Source organism: Euleptes europaea, chromosome 1, assembly GCF_029931775.1.
Source record: "Euleptes europaea isolate rEulEur1 chromosome 1, rEulEur1.hap1, whole genome shotgun sequence".
In the NCBI taxonomy this organism is placed as follows: Eukaryota; Metazoa; Chordata; class Lepidosauria; order Squamata; family Sphaerodactylidae; genus Euleptes; species Euleptes europaea.
This window is the reverse complement of record NC_079312.1, coordinates 2836573-2855958: the sequence shown is the minus strand read 5'-3', so window position 1 is coordinate 2855958 and position 19386 is coordinate 2836573. Positions and strand designations below refer to the sequence as shown.

At 44.9% G+C, this 19386-nt stretch overlaps 2 pseudogenes; both read left to right on the top strand.

Annotated features, from left to right (window-relative positions):
- The window catches only part of LOC130493406 (zinc finger protein 665-like), a 47433-nt pseudogene extending 37611 nt beyond the window's left edge, over positions 1-9822 (top strand).
- Positions 9823-10281: 459 nt separating this feature from the next.
- Positions 10282-18681, top strand: LOC130493397 (zinc finger protein 726-like; annotated as a pseudogene).
- The last annotated feature ends 705 nt before the right edge of the window (positions 18682-19386 follow it).

Sequence of the window (19386 nt, the reverse complement as noted above, 5' to 3'; positions counted from 1 at the left end):
CAACGCATAGTTAAATTGTGGAACTCCCTGCCCCAAAATGTGGTGATGAGGGCAACTTTAAGAGGGGAGTGGACATTCATGGAGGAGAGGGGTATTCATGGCTATTAGTTAAAATGGATACTAGTCATGCTGCATACCTATTCTCTCTAGTATCAGAGGAGGATGCCTATTATAGTAGGTGCTGTGGAACACAGGCAGGATGGTGCTGCTGCAGTCGTCTTGTTCGCGGGCTTCCTAGAGGCACCTAGTTGGCCACTGTGTGTACAGACTGGTGGACTTGATGGGCCTTGGTCTGATTCAGCAGGGCCTTTCTTATGTTCTTGGATATTAAAATGACTATTTTCAGACTGGGGATCTAAGAAAGGGCACCTCTTATATGATTAATTATACCTGAAGATCATAAAGTGGAAACCCCTAAACGGGGGGGGGGGGAGGAGGGCTTTTCTCGGGAGGACAAGGAATTGTGTCTCACCATGTCCACCCCCTCCAAATCTAAGGTCACCCCCAGTCAATGGAAACTTCTATTTAATTCAAAGAGGGATGTCAAAGACATGTTTTTTTCCAATGAAAGAACTGAAAGTTCGCATCTTTGACAGTATGATTTTGCAATAGAATCATACAGTTGGAAGGGACCACCAGGGTCATCTAGTCCAACCCCCTGCACAATGCAGGAAACCAACAGCTACCGCCCCCCACATCCCCAGTTCTTATGTTCTTATGTTCTTGGCCACTGTGTGAACTGACATTGTGTGAACTGACATTGCCATGTGACACTGACATTTTTGAAAACAACACAAATTTCAAGATTCTTCTTTCTTTGTAAGACACAGTATTTAGAACAGCAATTAAGTGTGTAAAACAGTAATTGGTATGTACCAGTTTAGGCCTATTTTCTGACTTCAGTCTAGCCAGTTGTGTAAATATGCATAGACTTGCACTTCCACTCGGCCTTGGTGTGTTGTCTGTCCTTTCTTTTCAGGAGTTTCTTGCAGCCCTCTGTCATAAGAACACAGTGGCCAACCAGGTGCCTCTAGGAAGCCACAAACAAGACGACTGCAGCAGCACCATCCTGCCTGTGTTCCACCGCACCCAAAATAATAGGCATGCTCCTCTGATACTAGAGAGAATAGGCATGCAGCACGACTAGTATCCATTCTAACGAATAGCCATGAATACCCCTTTCCTCCATGAATATGTCCACTCCCCTCTTAAAGCCCTCCACGCTGGCAGCCATCACCACATCCTGGGGCAGGGAGTATTATGGGAGAGGGAGAAAAACCTCTCCCTGTCCACACTCTCCAAACCATGCATAATTTCATAGACCTCTACCATGTCTCCCCTTAGCCGCCTTCTTTCCAAGCCCTAAGCGTCTTAACCACTCCCCAAAGGACAGTTGCTCTAGTCCCCTAGTCATTTTGGTTGCTCTTTTCTGCACCTTCTCAAGCTCTGTAATATCCTTTTTTAGGTGTGGGGACCAGAACTGTACACAGTATTCCAAGTGTGGTCTCACCATAGATTTGTACAAGGGCAGTATGATATCAGCAGTTTTATTCTCTATTCCTCATCTAATTATGGCAAGCATGGAATTTACAGCAGCCCCACACTGGTTGACATCTTCATTGAGCTATCCACTACCACCCCAAGATCCCTTTCTTGGTCTGTCGCTGCCAGCACAGATCCCATCAGTGTATATGTGAAGTTGGGATTTTTTGCCCCAATATGCATCACTTTACACTTACATTGAATCTCATTTGTCATTTTAATGCCCATTCTTCCAGTATGTAGAGATCCTTCTGGAGCTCTTCACAGTCCGATTTTGTTTTAATCACCCTAAATAATTTGGTGTCATCTGCAAACTTGGCTACTTCACTGTTTAACCCCAACTCCAGGTCATTGATGAACAGGCTGAAAAGCACCGGTCCCAACACAGATCCCTGAGGCACCCCACTGCTCACATCCCGCCATTGTGAGAACTGACCACTGATTCCTACTCTCTGCTTCCTATTTTTCAGCCAGCTCTCAATCCATAAGAGGACTTGTCCTCTTATCCCATGACTATGAAGTTTGCTTAGCAGTCTTTGGTGGGGGACTTTGTCAAAAGCCTTTTGGAAATCCAAATACACAATATCCACAGGCTCATTCCTGTCCACATGCTTATTGACGCTTTCAAAAAAACTCTAATAGGTTAGTGAGACAGGACCTACCTTTACAGAAGCCATGTTGGGTTTTGCTCAGCAGACCTTGCCCTTTTATATGCTTGACAATTCTATCTTTAATAATGCTTTCCACTAATTTACCCAGAACAGACATTAAGCTAACTAGCCTGTAATTTCCTGGGTCCCCCCTGGAACCTTTTTTATAAATGGGTGTTACATTGGCCATTCTCCAGTCCTCTGGTACAGAGGCTGATCAAAGGGACATATTACATATCTTTGTTAGAAGTTCAGCAGTTTCCCATTTGAGTTCTTGAAGAACTCTAGGATGAATACCGTCTGGTCCCTGTGACTTGTTAGTTTGCAGTTTGTCTAGCTGTTCTAGGACTTCCTGCCTTGTTACCACGATTTGCCTCCGTTCCTCATTTTCCCCTCTCCAAAATCTCTGTTCAGGAGAAGAAATCTGCCCTGTATCTTCAACAGTGAAGACAGATGAGAAGAATTCGTTTAGTTTTTCAGCCATCGCTTTGTCCTCCCTTAGAGTTCCTTTCCTCCCATTGTCATCCAATGGTCCAACCGCTTCCCCAGCTGGTTTCCTACTCCTAATATACTTGAAAAATTTCTTATTGTTTTGATGTACATCCCTTTCCCAATATGTGATAAAGGATTCTTTATCTCCTCTCCCCCCACCCAAAAAAAAATCCCTTCTCTCTGAACAGCCCCCTTCGCCTGGAGAGAACCTGCGGGGGGCCTGACCCCAAACACTCGCCCTCCAAGCACAGCCCCCCCTCCCCACCCTGCCTTTCCTTGACTCGAAACCTACACACACACACACACACACAGGAATCAAAAGCCCCCCCTACCCCAGGACCCACCCAGACTCTGCTCTCCTCCCTCCCACCCACCCTGCAAATCTGGATCAACCGCAAAGGCCTCCGCAATGCAGGGAAGGGGCTGCATCTCCCCCCACCCACCCCCAGCCTTAGGCAGAGAGGTGGGAAGGAAGAGGAGAGCCGGAGGGGGCAGTTCGGTGGGGGGGCTCTCCCTCTCCCCCCTCTCCCAGATCGGGGCCCGCCTGCCTCTGACCGCACTTCCCTTCCCCCCACCCCACATTTCCAACCCTCGTGGTCCCCCCCCCAACAACCCACCCTGAGGGTCCCCCCCCCTTGACTCACGCGGGAGGAGCGGCTGTTTCGGCGCCCCAGACCCACGAAGGCCGCCCTCCCACGGGTGGACCGGAAGTGGCCCCTCTAGGGTTTTCGGCTCGCTGCCCTTCCGCGGGGCGGAAGCAGTGAGCCGAGGCCCCCCTCCGCCCGAGCGCCGCCCCCCTCGGTTGGGGCTGCAGAGCACAGGCGCCCCCCCCCTCCTGTCTCTGCGGGCAAGGCGGGCTTTGCGTTTGCTTGGGGGGTGGGAGAGGCAGAGGAGGGCTCGCTGGGGGAGACCAGAAGCACTGGGGGAAGGGGCAGACGACCCCCCCTCCCCAGCCTGGAAGTACCCCTGGCAAGAGGAATTGTGGCCCCCTTCTCTGAAGCCCCCCCTCCCCCAGCAGGATCCGGCCCACCTGCTCCCCGACACAGATTCTGCAGGCTGCTTGGAGGGGGGGGGGCTGGCAGCGGAGCCCCCCTTCTGCTTCAGGGCTTTTTGTTCCCATATAAATGGGAAGCCCCCCCCCCTCCCCCTACGTTAGTCCCAGCCAGAGAGGGTCTGGTTTGGAAGCGGGTGGGAATAGAGCTGAGGCGCTAGAAAGCTCCTCTGACTCCAGCTCCCATTGTTAACACTGACAAGATCTTGGGGTCCATCCTGGTGCCGGAAACCGTGCAAGGAGTTTGCCAGGTTTCAGTGCCTGCTCTCCCAGTCTGTCCCAGGTCCTGTGGGAGATTTGTACTGGGAGTTGTGTGCTCGGAACTTGATTTCCAGACGTGTATTGGACCCATCGGGATTCGCAAAAGAGTCACTTGGGGCATTGCTATGACATCACAGGGAGGGGCCGTGGGGAATTTAGGGGGGCTTCAACAAATGATCTTCAGACAGCTGAAATACAACTTTAACTTTTAATTACCAATGCAAACTTTATTTATTTACATTTTTAAATTACAGTAAAATCAAATATTCTCCTTTGCCATATCCAAAAACATATCCCAATGAAGCTGAAGTGGAGCAACGTTCAAGTCAGTTTTGTAAAACTTTAGAATGCAATGTACTAGCATCCTTTCCTAGGGCAAACGTATCCATTTTGCAACAAATCTGAAGAAAAGTGTGTAAACTGCTGTAGATATTATCAATGACTTCATAAAAGATTTTCCTGTAGAAATCCTTAGGAGATTAAAACTGGTGAGGATCACACCCGGCATCAGCACCCGGCTTTCTGCGCCTAGGAACATTAGTACTCTCCAAATCAAAGTCTTTTGCTGTCATGACTGTCTGCGACCAGAACTGTTCAAAGTTTTTCCGCGGTTGCTTTGTACTCTCCTTTGCAGAAGCAAAAAGAAGCTCTGCTTGATGGAACTGTAGATTACTTTTTTGAAGAGCTGTGTTTAATGTGTCCAAATGTCCAAACACAAGCAGCAGTAACTATAGCATGAAGTAAGTAGCAAATCTTAACAAGCTCTGTGCATATGCATCTGCTTTTGCTCTCTCTCACTGTCCTTCAGTGTTACTACTCTGAAGATGCCTGCCACAGTTGCTGGCGAAACGTCAGGAAAGAAAATTCCAAGACCACGGTTACACAGCCCGGATAACCTACAAGAACCAATGAACTCTGACCTGGGACAGTCTCTGGAGTGTGGGGATCTGTCATTTGGGGTGGTCCAAAGATTAGTTTGCGGTGCAGTGTCTGTATGGGCATCTGTACTGGGTCACCCCACTTGGGAGCCACTGGCACAAGAACTGGACTTTGGACCAGGACCCAGCATGCGCCAACTCGAAGGGGACAGTTCCCTGAATGTGGGGGTGTATGATATTTGGTGGTCCAATCCATATCTTGGGGTGCAGAGCTTTTGAAATGTCCTCAGAATCCTTCAGGAACTAGGAAATGTGAATAAGGAACTGGGAATAGGGAACGAACTGGGAATAAGGAACCAACTTCAGCCTCCTGCTAGACATGGTTATAAGATAGGGAAACAAGAACTGAAACTGAATCTTTATGCAGATGATATTCTTATGGTAATTTCCAACCCAACAGATGGAATAAGGGAATTAATAACTATTTTAAAAGATTTCAAAATATACTCAGGCCTGGGAATCAACATGAATAAGTCTGAAATCATGTATTTCGATGTGTCTAAAAAAGAACAAACGGCAATAAATGGGATGACAGGAACTAAATCAGGGTTAAAGAGAATAAAATATTTATGAGTGACAATCCCCAAAAATATGAATAAAATATATGAGAGGAGTTATAAGCAGGTTTGGGGAAAAATTCAAAAAACATTACAGGAATGGAGAAACAAGAATTTAGGAATATCAGTCAAAATAAAAGCGGCAAAGATATTTATTATACCAAAATTAATGTACTTATTTCAGGTATTACCGATTGAAATAAACCAGAAACATTTTAAATTATGGAATACAAAGATAAAAAATTGAGTATTCAGAGAAAAGAAGTCTAGAATTGAGAATAAAATATTATACGCCCCACAAGGGGAATTAGGATGGGGATTGCCTAATCTGGAATCTTATTTTGAAGCTTTTCAGTTGAAATCACTAGTTGAACTTGGAGGGGACATAAGAGAGAAATGGATGTTAATCGAAGATGAAATTAACAAGGGATGGGGTAAAAATGGTATTTTTTCAGGCAATATTTTTGCAGCTTGGAAATTTAGTAGTGGCCCTAGGAAACTGGCTCTGAAGGTTTGCAAGAAATGGCACAACAACATGATGCCAAAGTTCTCAACATGGGCACCTGTGGAATCTTTATCAGAGGGGGAATCGGATCAGAATTGGTGGAATATGTTAAAGTGAAAGGGTTTTTATAGGATTAAAGATATGTATGACTCAAACTCACAGTTGTGGTCAATACAGGAGATCCTTGGAAAAGTTGGGAACAAACATTGGCTAAAGATACAAAGTTTATATAATAAATTAAAACAAGGGAAGTATGGAGAACGATTAAAAAAAGAAGGAAAAATGGGGGAAATATTTGTTAAAGCCCAAAAGTCAAAGAAAGGATTGGCGGGACTGATTTATAAAGTGTTGGTATCAGATAAAGATGTTATGATAAAAACAATACATGATAAATGGCAAAAGGAGAAGGCTTTTACACAATATGAGATTGAGAGGTTAATGAAGGGGGTTAAAATATCAAAATGGGGAAATTTAAGGACTTATATAGAAAGTTTATTTTAAAATGATATAGGACACCAGCGCAGTTGGCCTATATAATGGGGGGAAGGGGCCCAGTTTGCTGGCACTGTGGAGTAAATAAAGGTTGGTACTCTCATATGTGGTTTGAATGTTTGAAAGTTAACTCATTTTGGGATTTGATATTGAGGAAGATGGAAAAGCTTTTTAAAATGAAATTTAAACTGGATATAGATGTGTTGTTTATGGGAGCCGTTGGAAATCAGAAGATTATTGGAAAACATCAGGACCTCCTCAAAGCTACGTTTTTGGCAACACAAGCAATAGCAAAAGGATGGAAAGATGGAAATAAATGGACTTTGGAATGTTGGAACAATTACTTATATGAATACATACAATCAGACATAGTGGCATACCTTACTCAGGACTTACCGTGGGATAGTAAAATAACGGGAATAAAGGACAAGTGGTCTCTATATATGGACTGGGTAAAAAGTGGGGAAGCCAACCCTAACATAATTCAGCACTGGAAAATCTGTGCTCCTGGTTAAAGATTTTATTATGAAATTGTTGGTGGGGTGGGGTGGGGGGAAGGGGGGGAGATAAGAAAAAAAAGGAAAATTATGATAGATTAAATTGTAAAGGATTGAAACGTTGAATAAATATATATATATATTAAAAAGATACTGCAGACTTGGCCAGCCTGAGAAATCAGCACTGGCTGAACATGGACTAACCCAAACAGGACACAGGGTCTTATTCCAAGACACTGAAATACTGGACAATTCTACCAACTATTTTGTCAGATTGCACAGAGAAGCCATTGAAATTCATAAACATCAGCACAACTTTAACAGAAAAGAAGAGAGTTTAAGAATGAATAAGGCTTGGCTTCCTGTCCTGAAAACCTCCATACTAACAAAGACTACAGTCCACAATAGCCATGTGGATTAGCCTTGGATTCCACATGTTAACAGATCACTTCAGGATACAGTGGTTCCACATTAACATATCGCACCCTCATTAGCACATTACCTTGATACTTACAGGACAATGATTTGCACGTTACCTTTAGTACTTTGGAGGACAATGACTCAGCTCAAATCCAACCCCCTTCTGACTATATATTACTCTTCCTACACACTTGACACTGAGAGACACTGTCCTTCAATGTTACTCCTCTGAATATGCCTGCCACAGCTGCTGGCGAAACGTCAGGAAAGAAAATACCAAGACCACGGTTACACAGCCCGGATAACCTACAAGAAAGAACCAATAGGAGGTTTGACTCATGAGAGCTTATAACCTGAAAATCTTGCTGGTCTCTGAAGTGCTCCTGGACTCAAATCTAACTGTTCTACTGCAGACCAAAACAGCCAACCTCTGAGACTACCTGGAGCACAGTGATCCAATAACCCAGTAAACTGGATTCCACATGTTCAATCTAATATTTCAGTTCAAGTTGTTGTTACTATCCCTGAATTGGAGATGTCAGGAATGGGACCTGGGACCTGCTCTGCCACTGAGCCATGGACCCAGATCACTGAGAGAGGAGGAATGTAGGACTGCCACCCAGCTCTCTGAGAATGTGCATGTGGGAAACGGTGTTGTATTCCCTACTGGGAAAGGATTTCACAAGACAGAAAAAGAATGGATGGACAATCGTCTCCCTGTTTGCAGCTGGCTAACAGATGGTGATTGCAAAGGGGTGGCCGTGTTAGTCTACCCTTCCAAAATAAAACAAAATCCAGGGTTAAAGTCTTAGCATTTATGGAGAGCCAAAGGAGCAGATGTTGAAGCTACCCAACCATGGTCTGACTTAGCCATGCATGTCACCTTAGAAACATACACTTCTCTGACACACATGTACTCGACAACATTGCTTGCATTGCAGCAGATACAAATGTTTGCTTGCAGTTCATTTATTAGTGGCCCAGGTTCTAAGCAGAGGACTTTTCAGTCAAGGGCAGGGTTGGGAACTGAGAGCTGGGAGGAACCTTGAAGGTCATCTAGTCTATCTAGTCCCTAGGGTCAAGGCAGGCGTAGGCAGCTTATGGGGCATTCTCAGAGAACGGTTCCCAGGCATTTCCTAACCGGAGGGAGACCCGCTTAGCTTCCCCAGGGTTGCCCCATCAGCCTTTCAGTCCTATCCCTAGAAAACATACAGCAATACTGTGGGCTGGGAAGAACTGGATCCACAGACCTTGAAGCCTGACTCTCTCCCATGCACGTACCCACCCACCCCAATATCAAGGCACAATCCAGAACAAACTCTCCTCCTGGGAGGGAGGGCACAGCTAATGCCTGGGAAATATTGTGCGTGGCTCAAGCCAGTGAGCCCGGCCTGAAGCTTCTTTGCATCCTCCACGCAATTCTCAGGGAACAGAAGGGGGTGTTTTTCCTCGACGTATAAACAGGGATTATTTTGCATCCAAAATTATTTTGGATTATTTTGCACCCAAAATTAGCTGCCACCACCACGCATTTAGCCCAGTGCAGAGAGCCCATCTGAGGGTTAAAGGGAAGGAGTCTGAGCTCCTAGAGCGGCACTCACAAAGAAGACCACCTGACTGGGCTCAGTCACTTCCTGCTCCATTGTGCCACGTGGTTGGGGAGTCGCTCTTATGGTTGGGGAGGGGAGGAGGAGGCAGCGCTGGAGAACTTCTTGCGGAACAGGTAAGAGATAAAAGGAGATTTCCTTTGCAAAGCATCCCCCTGGTTTTGAGGGGGGGACAGCCGGGGGGGGCGTTTGGGGTGTTGCAAAGAGCCCTGCAGAATTCCCCCCTCCTTTCCCAGACTGCACAGTTCTGCAACAATATTTCACCTTAACATCATTTCATTTTGCTTTGCTTTCTTGTATGACAAAAGCATTGCTTTATTCACCTGGAGTATTTCCATGCTACCTCTCCAGGGAACCTGCCTGAAGTACTTAAAAAGAAAAAAAATTTAAAAACCCCTAAAAGATTAATAGTTATTAATTAATATCCAGCATTAAAAATCCAGGCAGAGCATCAAAACGTAAAACCTTGAGCAGTTTAAAGTGGATAACAGTTTCCAGACTGAAAGCACCCTATGAAGATCAATCCCCAAATTAAAGGTGCCCTTCAAAAGCCTTGTTTTTACTTGGCATACAGTCCACGTTTTAAGAGCGTGATAGGCCTGTCTGAATGTGGTAACAAAGGATCATTGCCTTCTTTGTATATTAATGAAATATATTCCTCTTGCCAAGGTGGGGAGGTATTTCTCTCTTCAGTTATATCATTCATTAATTTTTGGAGATTCAATGCTATCTCCTCCTCAAAGGACTTGTAATGCTTGGATGTAAGACCCGCTGGACCTGGCTCTTTATCTTGTTTCAGCTTTCCGGTAGCTTGACACACACACACAACATCTCAATCCAAAAGTAATTCCTGGCTTTGCAGAAGGTCAGAGATCCGGCACTTGCCCGTACAGAAGAATCTGGCAGCGGAGGAAGGTGATCTGCTAGTCCCGGTGGAGGCTGTTCAGAGAAAAAGGGAGGATGATGGGAGAACCAGACTCAGCTGTCCCTGAATCAAGAGAAGGCCTCGATGCCTCCAGGGCAAGGAGTAGAAAGGAACTGTGGGAAGGAACCGTGCAGAAGAGCCTGGGAGACACCGATGTCCTCCCTCCAGATGTGCAATGCCAGCATTTCAGGCACTTCCCTTACCAGGAGGCAGAGGGCCCCCGAGAGGTTTGCAGCCGACTCCACTATCTTTGCCGCCAGTGGCTGAAGCCAGAAAGGCACAGCAAGAAAGAGATGCTGGACCTGGTGATCCTGGAGCAGTTCCTGGCCGTCTTGCCCCCGGAGATGCAGAGCTGGGTGAGGGAATGCAGGCCAGAGGCCAGTTCCCAGGCGGTGGCCCTGGCAGAAGGCTTCCTCTGGAGACAGACAGAGGAAAAGAATCTGGCCCAGCAGGTGAGAGGGATACATCTGTGTATTGTGGAGGGGGGCATAGAACATGATCCAGGATTACCCCAACTTTCTGGAACCCACCCTAGCCTGTTTCCTGTTTTTTTATCAGCTTCCCCTTACTTGGATCCCTACTTCTGTTTCAGGTGCAGCAAAGGATCACACAGCAAGGTTACCACAGAACATCTTTTCCAGGTAACATTGTCAGGGTGTTATTCCCACTGGATGTCCTCCTTGAGTGAAGGGGGTTGCTTTTATTTCCCCCTCAGACCTTTGTGGGACCGTTGTTCCCCTCCAGCCTCTCAGTTTAGAAATTCTGTTCGGACAACTGAAAACCTAGAATCGATTTAATATCACTGCAGGACAAGTGGACTAAATCACTCCAACAGTTGATGAGAAAGTTGCCTCCAAACTCAAATAATGATGAGTAATGTCAAAAATTGCGAAAACATTGCATTAGGCAGATAAAAATTGTAAGATTTCAGGAGTTCTTATTCCACAGTAACCAAATCACAGTCTTCCGATACTCTTTGCTACCCAGTTTTCAACAGGGCAAGGAGTGCCCGGAGATGACAAACCTCAAAAGGATGGTTGGGGAAATCAGCAGTCAGGTGCTTTCAAAACTCTGTTCTATCTGACTAGGTATTAAGTGTCAGAAACTGGTCTTGGATCATCCCATAAATACTAATGTTTGGCAGTATGACATCACTGGACTTGTCATTCCCTATGAATATATTCTGTGAATTATTATCTTATATTCTAACAGCAAAGTCGGCAAATCTTTGGTTCCTTAAATCCAATGCCTAGAGCTATGAACAGGCAAGACAGATCTTTCTACAAACTCCAAAAGAGCCCCAGGTTTGCAGAAAAATCTGATATTTTTTTTAAAAAAAACAAAAAACATTGGGGAGTTTTAAAAAGCCGAAAATGATAAAAAGGAGTGCTTGTGGCTTTAAGCAATATGTTCCCTTAGTGTCTGTTGCTAGGCAACTACAAGCTCCAAGGCTTGGTTAAGCCAGTAAAAGCCAGAGGGAGGGGGCAGGGCCCTTTCCAGGGCTATTTTGGCCTTTGAGGGAGGACTTTAAAAGATGCTGGGGGTCCCAGACCCAAACAGGGTATGACTCAGGAACTCTCTGGAATGGAAGCTTCTCTTTCCTGGGCAGCTCCTGGAGCACATTACTAGCACTAAATCAGAGGGGAGGGTTCTTCAGAGCAGTGGAAGTAGGTTACATGTTTCCTCTACACTTTAGATTGGTTTTGCTGAACTTGGTGAAGGATGTGGGACAGATAGTGTGGTGCAGTGGTTAGAGCTTCAAAGCAGGGACTGCAAGATACAGGTTTGAATCTCCATCTTGCTATGGAAGTTCACTGCGGGATTTTGGGGCAGTCACATACTTGGTACCTCACAAGGTTGTTGTGCAGATAAAAAGGAGGACAGGAGAATAAAGTAAGCTGCTTTGGGGGGCCCTGTGGGAAGGACCACTGTTTCCAGTCTAGAGGCTGCAGGGTATGGGTGTGGGGAGGAAATGAGGAGCTGAGGACAGAGAGGCAGATAAAGGTAGGTTGGCTGTTGATTGTGAAGGACATAGGGTTGCCAACTCCAGGTTGGGTAATTCCTGAAGGTTTGGTGGTGGACCCTAAGGAGGGTGGCATTTGAGGAGGGACCTCAGGAGAGTATAATGCCAGACACTCTACCCTCCAAAGCAGCCATTTCCTCTAGGGGAACTAGGGTTGCCAATCTCTAGGTGATGGCTGGAGATCACCTGGAATTACAGTTGATTTCCAGATGACAGAGATCAGTTCCCCTGGAGAAAATGACTGCTTTGGAGGGTAGAGTCTATGGCATTGTACCCTGCTGAGGTCACTTCCCTCCCCAAACTTCACCTTCCCAAGACTTCACCCCCAAATCTCCAGGAGGGTAGAGTCTATGGCATTGTACCCTGCTGAGGTCACTTCCCTCCCCAAACTTCACCTTCCCAAGACTTCACCCCCAAATCTCCAGGTATTTCCCAATCTTGCTCACCTGCAAAGAGATTTTTGGATTTGGGAGGTGCAGTTCTGTCGGTTGGTTTAGCCCATTCCTTGCATTTCAGAGTTCTTCCTTCTTAGTTCTGTGAATTGTGGAAAAGCCAGGTTGTAGTTTTATATATGATAATGGTCCCAAGATTGGATTTGGCAAAAGCGTGGAAGCAAAAAAAAATTATCCAAAGTCAGGACGCAATTATAGTTGCGATCATGAGCCAAGACAGGGAGAACCTTGTTCCCCTCCCCTTCAAAGAACTGAAATGCAAAGTATTCGGAAAGTATGGAATGCCTTCCATTTGCCTTCTTTATCCTTCCAGGTGATGGCATACCTTCTTTGCCATCTCTTTGGGGCAGCAAGAAAGCAACTTCTGTGCAGCCTAATCAGGTAAGTGTGGGACTCTGGATCACGCCCCTGGGTACCTCTACCCACCTCCCTAGGTCGGGGAAAATCTCTATCTCTTTCCTTTGCCTGCTATCTGTGCTGCTCAATGAAAACGTCCAATGGAGGTTGTCAACATCTTATTGTAGTCCTTTTGGATTGCCCTTAGAAAGTGAAGAATTGTTATATTATCTATGATGATAGAGGAGTATTTGTTTTTCTTTTCAGAGTCTAGTGACTTTTGAGGAAGTGTCTATCCATTTCACTGAGGAGGAGTGGGCCCTGCTGGATGCCGACCAAAGAAGGCTTCACAAGGAAGTTATGGAAGACAATGGTCAGAATGTGGCCTCTCTGGGTAAGACTGTCCTTTCCCTTGATTCAAAGATGGTGAAGGCAGAAGTCATCTATATACTAATAGTGAAGTTGGCCAAATCTGAGGATACTTAAATCTGGTGATTAAAGCCATGAACTGACAAAGCAAATCTTTATACAAGCCTTTTCAGGTTTGCAGAAATGTCTGAAATCTACTAAAAGTACATTGGGGGGCTTTTTAAAAACCCCAAATGATAAATGGAGTGCCTGTATCTTTAAGCAATGCATTCTCTCAGTGGCTGTTGCTAGGCAGCCAGAGCTCCAATCTTGGTTCTGTCAGTAAAAGACAGAGGGAGGGACAGATCCCTTTCCAGGCCTGTTTTGGCCTTTGAGAAAGGACACATTGGGTGCAGGTGTGGCTAGGGTTGCCAGCTCCAGGTTGGGAAATTCCTAGAGATTTTGTAGTTGAATCTGAGGAGGGCAGGGTTGGAGAGGGAAGAGGCCTCAGCTAGATATAATACCATAGAGTCCGCTCTCTGAAGGAGCCATTTTCTTCAGGGGAACAGATCTCTGTTGTCTCGTGTTAAGGTTTAAATCTGGGTGATCCAGAGGAAGGAAAGCAGATTGGAAAGCAATTTGATTGTCTTTAAAAGATATAGAAAACAAACATATAAAAACCAACTCTTCTTCTTTTATGTCATGATGAGCTTTACTAGATGTATTCTGGCCTACCAGGTGTCTCTTCAATTCATGTAGGGAGGCGCTGTTTTTCTGTTTTGGGCGGGAGAGAAAGGGAAGACAATGTATGCCATTTTAATGTCTTCTCAGGTTGAGTGGTATAAAAAAAATGTCATCAATACAGAAGACAGATTTACAAGTCTTAGTAGACGTTTTTGGGATCCATAACCATTTTTTTCCCATCCTGGAAGGACTGTGGTGTCCCTTCAAAGGGAGAGGAGCTCTTAGATGGCGGCCCTTCATCGGAGCCGCAGTAGAATGGGAGGTCGGATCCTGCTTGCCTTGATAGGGGGCTAAGATACTGTATCCTGGTGGCCCTGTCTAGGCTAGAGCCTCCCTGTGCTGAAGTTCTCTTCTGCTTTGGGTCACTATCAGGATCAGCAGACAAATCCTTCTGGATCCAAGCAGGATCTTCCTCTCTTCCCACTGCATAGATCTTCCAGGAATTAAAAATTCCTCCTTTTTTGCCATTATGAGTAGCTGGGGTTCAGTCTGCCTGGTTTCAAAATCTGAATATTTGTTAGAGTTGGAATGTCTGGAAGTGACTGGACTGTTTCTTTCCCCCAAAGAAGGACTTCTGATTCCCAAACCTGAATCCATACCCCCAGTGGAAGAAGCAGGAGATCTACGTGTCCAGGACCCAGAAGAAAGAGAGAGATCAGCAGGTATCTACTTGCTTGTGTAGTGGAAGCGGGTAGGACTCTTCTTGGGCTAAATTTTACCTGCTGGAGAACAGAGGGATTTCTGAAGTGGCAGCAGCCTGAGAATAGACAGGACGGCTTTCTCAAGTGTGAAAGACAAGTTAAAATGGGGAACAAAATTCTGGCTTGAATTCTGGGTTGAAAGGAAGTAATAGTGCTTGGCTCTGGTTTATGTATATGCTGCCTCTCCACAGACTTCCTTAAATTTGCCCCAAAACAAACACATTTCCATAAAATCCTAAATACCTTCTAAATGATCAACTTAAAAAGCCAAGGGCACAAGAAGAGGGTTAAAGAGCCACAGTTTCCTCAAAAATCTCCCAAGAGCAGTCCTCAGGTTAGAAGAATACAGTAAAACAGTGAAATAGATAAACCCCTAAGTTAAAGCTTGGTTGGAAAAAAATGTTTTGGCCTGACTGTGAAAATATAGGGAAGGTAAGCTCTAGGTGAGCTTTGAGGGGGGAGAGACATTCCCCATATGAGGGGCCACCACTGAAAAAGACCAGTCTAGCTCAGCTCCAGACTCCCTGTCCAGTGAATGCAGTCAGTCCTCCTTTCACGTACCGGAAGAGTTTTGCCAAAGGTCCCTGTAGTCCAGCCTCTGATTTGACAGTGTTTTCAACTGGAGTCCCTAGAAGGTTCACAACAAGGGGTGCGGAACCAAAGCATCGAAACATAGAGGTTCCACTGCGCCCCTTTGTTTTTGATGCAACTCAGCTCTAAGAAAGTATGAACAACTAGTAAATACAGGGCAGGAGTTGTCTCCACTTGAAATGATTCCTGTTCTGTCCTGTTCTGTATGGCTAAGAACAATGGACTGTAATCTGGAGAACCAGGTTTGATTCCCCACTCAAGCCACATGAGGCCAGCTGGCTGATCTTGGACTGGACACAATTGTCTTCGAGCTCTCTCAGCCTCGCCTACCTCACAAGGTGTCTGTTGTGGGGAGAGGAAGAGAAGGAGATTGTAAGCCAATTTGAGACTCCTTAAAGGTAGAGAAAATCGGCTTATAAAAACCAACTCATCTTCTCTTCCTCCTCTTTTGTTGGAACTCCCATCCAAGGAAGCATCAACAGCTGATTAATACAGGACAGGATATGCCTCTCATTCAAGTGATTTCTACTCTGTTGTTATGAAGAGCCGTTAAAGGCCTTCTCTTCTTGATTCTGCTTCTGCTTAACAGTCTTACCAGTCATTTATTTTTATTCCAGAGGCTGATTATCCCCATAAGAAGTCTAAGAAAGAACCAGAACACCTCTTATTTGATGATAAACAGAAAAGAAACACTGGAACAGAACAGAAGTTGAGGAACGAATGCTCTACTCCTCAGGGTGCTGAATCCCAGGAGTTTGATTCACACCGAAGAATTAACACAGGGGACAAGCCTAATAAACGTTTGGAGTGCGGAAAGAGTTTTGCTTGGGAGGGAGACGTTCCCGGCCAACAAGGACTCCACAAAGGGAAGGGGCATAAATGCTTGGAGTGTGGAAAGAGTTTTGCTCAGAATTGCACCCTTGCAACTCATAGACAAATCCACACTGGGGAGAAACCATATAAATGCTTGGAGTGTGGGAAGAGCTTTGCTCAGAGTTCACAGCTTACTAGACATCAACGTATCCACACTGGGGAGAAACCATATAAATGTCTGGAGTGTGGGAAGTGCTTTGCTCAGCGTTCACAGCTTACTAGACATCAACGTATCCACACTGGGGAGAAACCATATAAATGCTTGGAGTGTGGGAAGAGTTTTGCTTGGAGTTTGCAGCTTACTGAACATGAACATATCCACAGTGGGGAAAAACCATATAAATGTTTGGATTGTGAAAAGAGTTTTGCTGGTAGTTCACAGCTTACAAGACATCAACGTATCCATACTGAGGAGAAACCATATAAATGCTTGGAGTGTGGGAAGAGCTTTGCTAGGAGAAATGATCTTCGGTCCCATCTACTTGTCCACACTGGGGAAAAACCATATAAATGTTTGGAGTGTGGGAAAAACTTTGCTAGGAAAAACGATCTTAGGTCCCATCAACTTGTCCACACTGGGGAAAAACCATATAAATGCTTGGTGTGTGAAAAGAGCTTTCCTAGGAGTTCACAGCTTACTCTACATCAGCGTATCCACACTGGGGAGAAACCGTATAAATGTTTGCACTGTGGAAAGAGCTTTGCTTGGAGTTCGCAGCTTACTGAACATGAACATGTCCATGGTGGGGAGAAACTATATAAATGCTTGGATTGTGAAAAAGCCTTTGCTAGGAGTTCACAACTTACTAGACATCAACGTATCCACACTGGGGAGAAACCATATAAATGTCTGGAGTGTGGGAAGAGCTTTGCTCAGCGTTCACAGCATACTTACCATCAACGTATCCATACTGGGGAGAAACCATATAATTGCTTGGATTGTGGAAAGAGCTTTGCTTGGAATTCGCAGCTTACGAAACATCAACGTGTCCACACTGTGGAGAAACCATATAAATGTTTGGAGTGTGGAAAGAGTTTTACTGATAGTTCACAGCTTACTAGACATCAGCGTATCCACACTGGGGAGAAACCATATAAATGCTTGAAGTGTGGAAAGAGCTTTGCTTGGAGTTCGCAGCTTACTCAACATGAACGTATCCACAGTGGAGAAAAACCATATAAATGCTTGGATTGTGAAAACAGCTTTGCTAGGAGTTCACACCTTTCTAGACATCAACGTGTCCACACTGAGGAAAAACCATATACATGTTTGGATTGTGGAAAGAGCTTTGTTTGGAGTTCACAGCTTACTGAACATCAATGTATCCACACTGGGGAGAAACCCTATAAATGCTTGGATTGTGGAAAGAGCTTTACTAGAAATTCGTACCTTATTGTCCATCAGCGCATCCACACTGGGGAGAAACCATACAAATGTTTGGATTGTGAAAAAACTTTTGCTGACATTTCTCTCCTTACTGTCCATCAATATATTCACACTGGGGAGAAACCATATAAATGCTTGGATTGTGGAAAGAGCTTTGCTTGGAGTTCAAAGCTTATTATACATCAGTGTATCCACACTGGCGAGAAACCCTATAAATGCTTGGATTGTGGAAAGAACTTTGCTCGGAATACACAGCTTAGGACCCATCAACGTATCCACACTGGGGAGAAACCCTATAAATGTTTGGATTGTGGAAAGAGCTTTACTCAGAGTACACATCTGAGGGCCCATCAATGTATCCACACTGGGTAGAAACCACAGAAATGCCTGGAGTGCAGGTAGAGGTTTTCTTGGGGAATAGAGTTCAGTTCCCATCAACATGTGCTCACGGGGGAGAAACCATGTAAGCGCTAGGATTGCGGCCATAGTTTTGCTCGGAGATCACAGCTTACTACCTATCAACGTACCCACACTGGGGAGAAACCATAGAAATGCTTGCAGTGTGGAAAGATCTTTGCTCAGAGTGGCAATCTAAAAGCCCATTAACCAATTCATATAGAGTGGGGTGACCACATAAATGTTTGGAGTGTGGAAAAAACTTCGTTCAAAGGAATAACTTAAGGTACACCAGAGAATTCACTCAGGAGAAAAACCTTACAAACATTTCCAGTGTTGCAAGATTTTCAGCCTCAAGCCCACCCTTTCCAGGCATCATTATGTAGAATTTTTGTGCTAAATTAGGCCTGTAATGTACAGTTGCTGTTCTTGTATTGGTTAAAGCATGTTCAGTTCTCAGCCATAATTGGAATACAGTTTATTATAAAATGTGTGTTATTTGTCCTATCCTGTGAAGACATTTTATGGAGGGGTGTCACTGACATTTATGGTTGATTACGTTGTTTAGATCTAGGTTCTTTTCCTCGCTTGCTCCACTCAATATATTTAATGATCCAAAGTTTTATTTATAGAAGAAGAGTTGGTTTTTATACTTTCTCTACCACTTAAGGAAGAATCAAACCGGCTTACAATCACCTTCCCTTCCCCACAACAGACACCCTGTAAGGTAGTTGAGGGTAAGAGAGCTGTGACTAGCCCAAGTTCACCCAGCTGGCTTCAAGCGGAGGAGTTGGGAATCAAACCCGGTTCTCCAGATAAGAGACCACCACTCTTAACCACTACACTATGCTAGCAAACTTCATATCCTGCCTTTGTTCCCAACAGGGGCCTAGAGCGGCTCACCCTGTTCTCCATTTTATTTTGAAAACAACCATGCTGAGTAGGGCTGTGCAAAAAAAAATTACCTGGTCAATTTTGGGTTTGGCTTTATTAGAACTAATTTTTTTGGGAAACCCAAAATAAGCCAAATTCTTATACTGATAAATGGATATTTTGGTTTTATTTCCGGGTTTTATATAAAAAAAATTGGGCCCATTAATGTATATATGGAATTATTTTAATGAGCTCTGGGGGGCATTTTTTGAGGTAGCGTCACCAAATTTTCCTGGCAGCTGCAAAGGACTCTCCTGGCATGAACCCTGAAGTTTGGTAAAGTTTGAAATGGATTCAATTTTATGGGCCCCCAAATACTTTCCTATGGAGAATGGGGGCGACCCCTTCAGAGTTCATGAGTATAAGAAAACTCCAGGTTCAGAGGCAATAAACCTCTGAATGCTAGTGCCACGAGGAAACCTCAGGGGAAAGCCTCAGCCTCTATGCCGTGTTATTAGTTCTCCGGAGGAACTGGTTTGCCACTGTGTGAGATGGGATTCTGGACTGGATGGACCATGGGTCTGATCCAGCAGGGCTTTTCTGATGTTCTTATGTAATCTGTTGTCCCTGAAAGCTTCCATGTTCCACCCTTTCCTTGCACTGGTGATCATCTCCAGGCATCTGTTAGTCACCTGGAGTTATGCTCTGATCTCCCCATTTGTTAG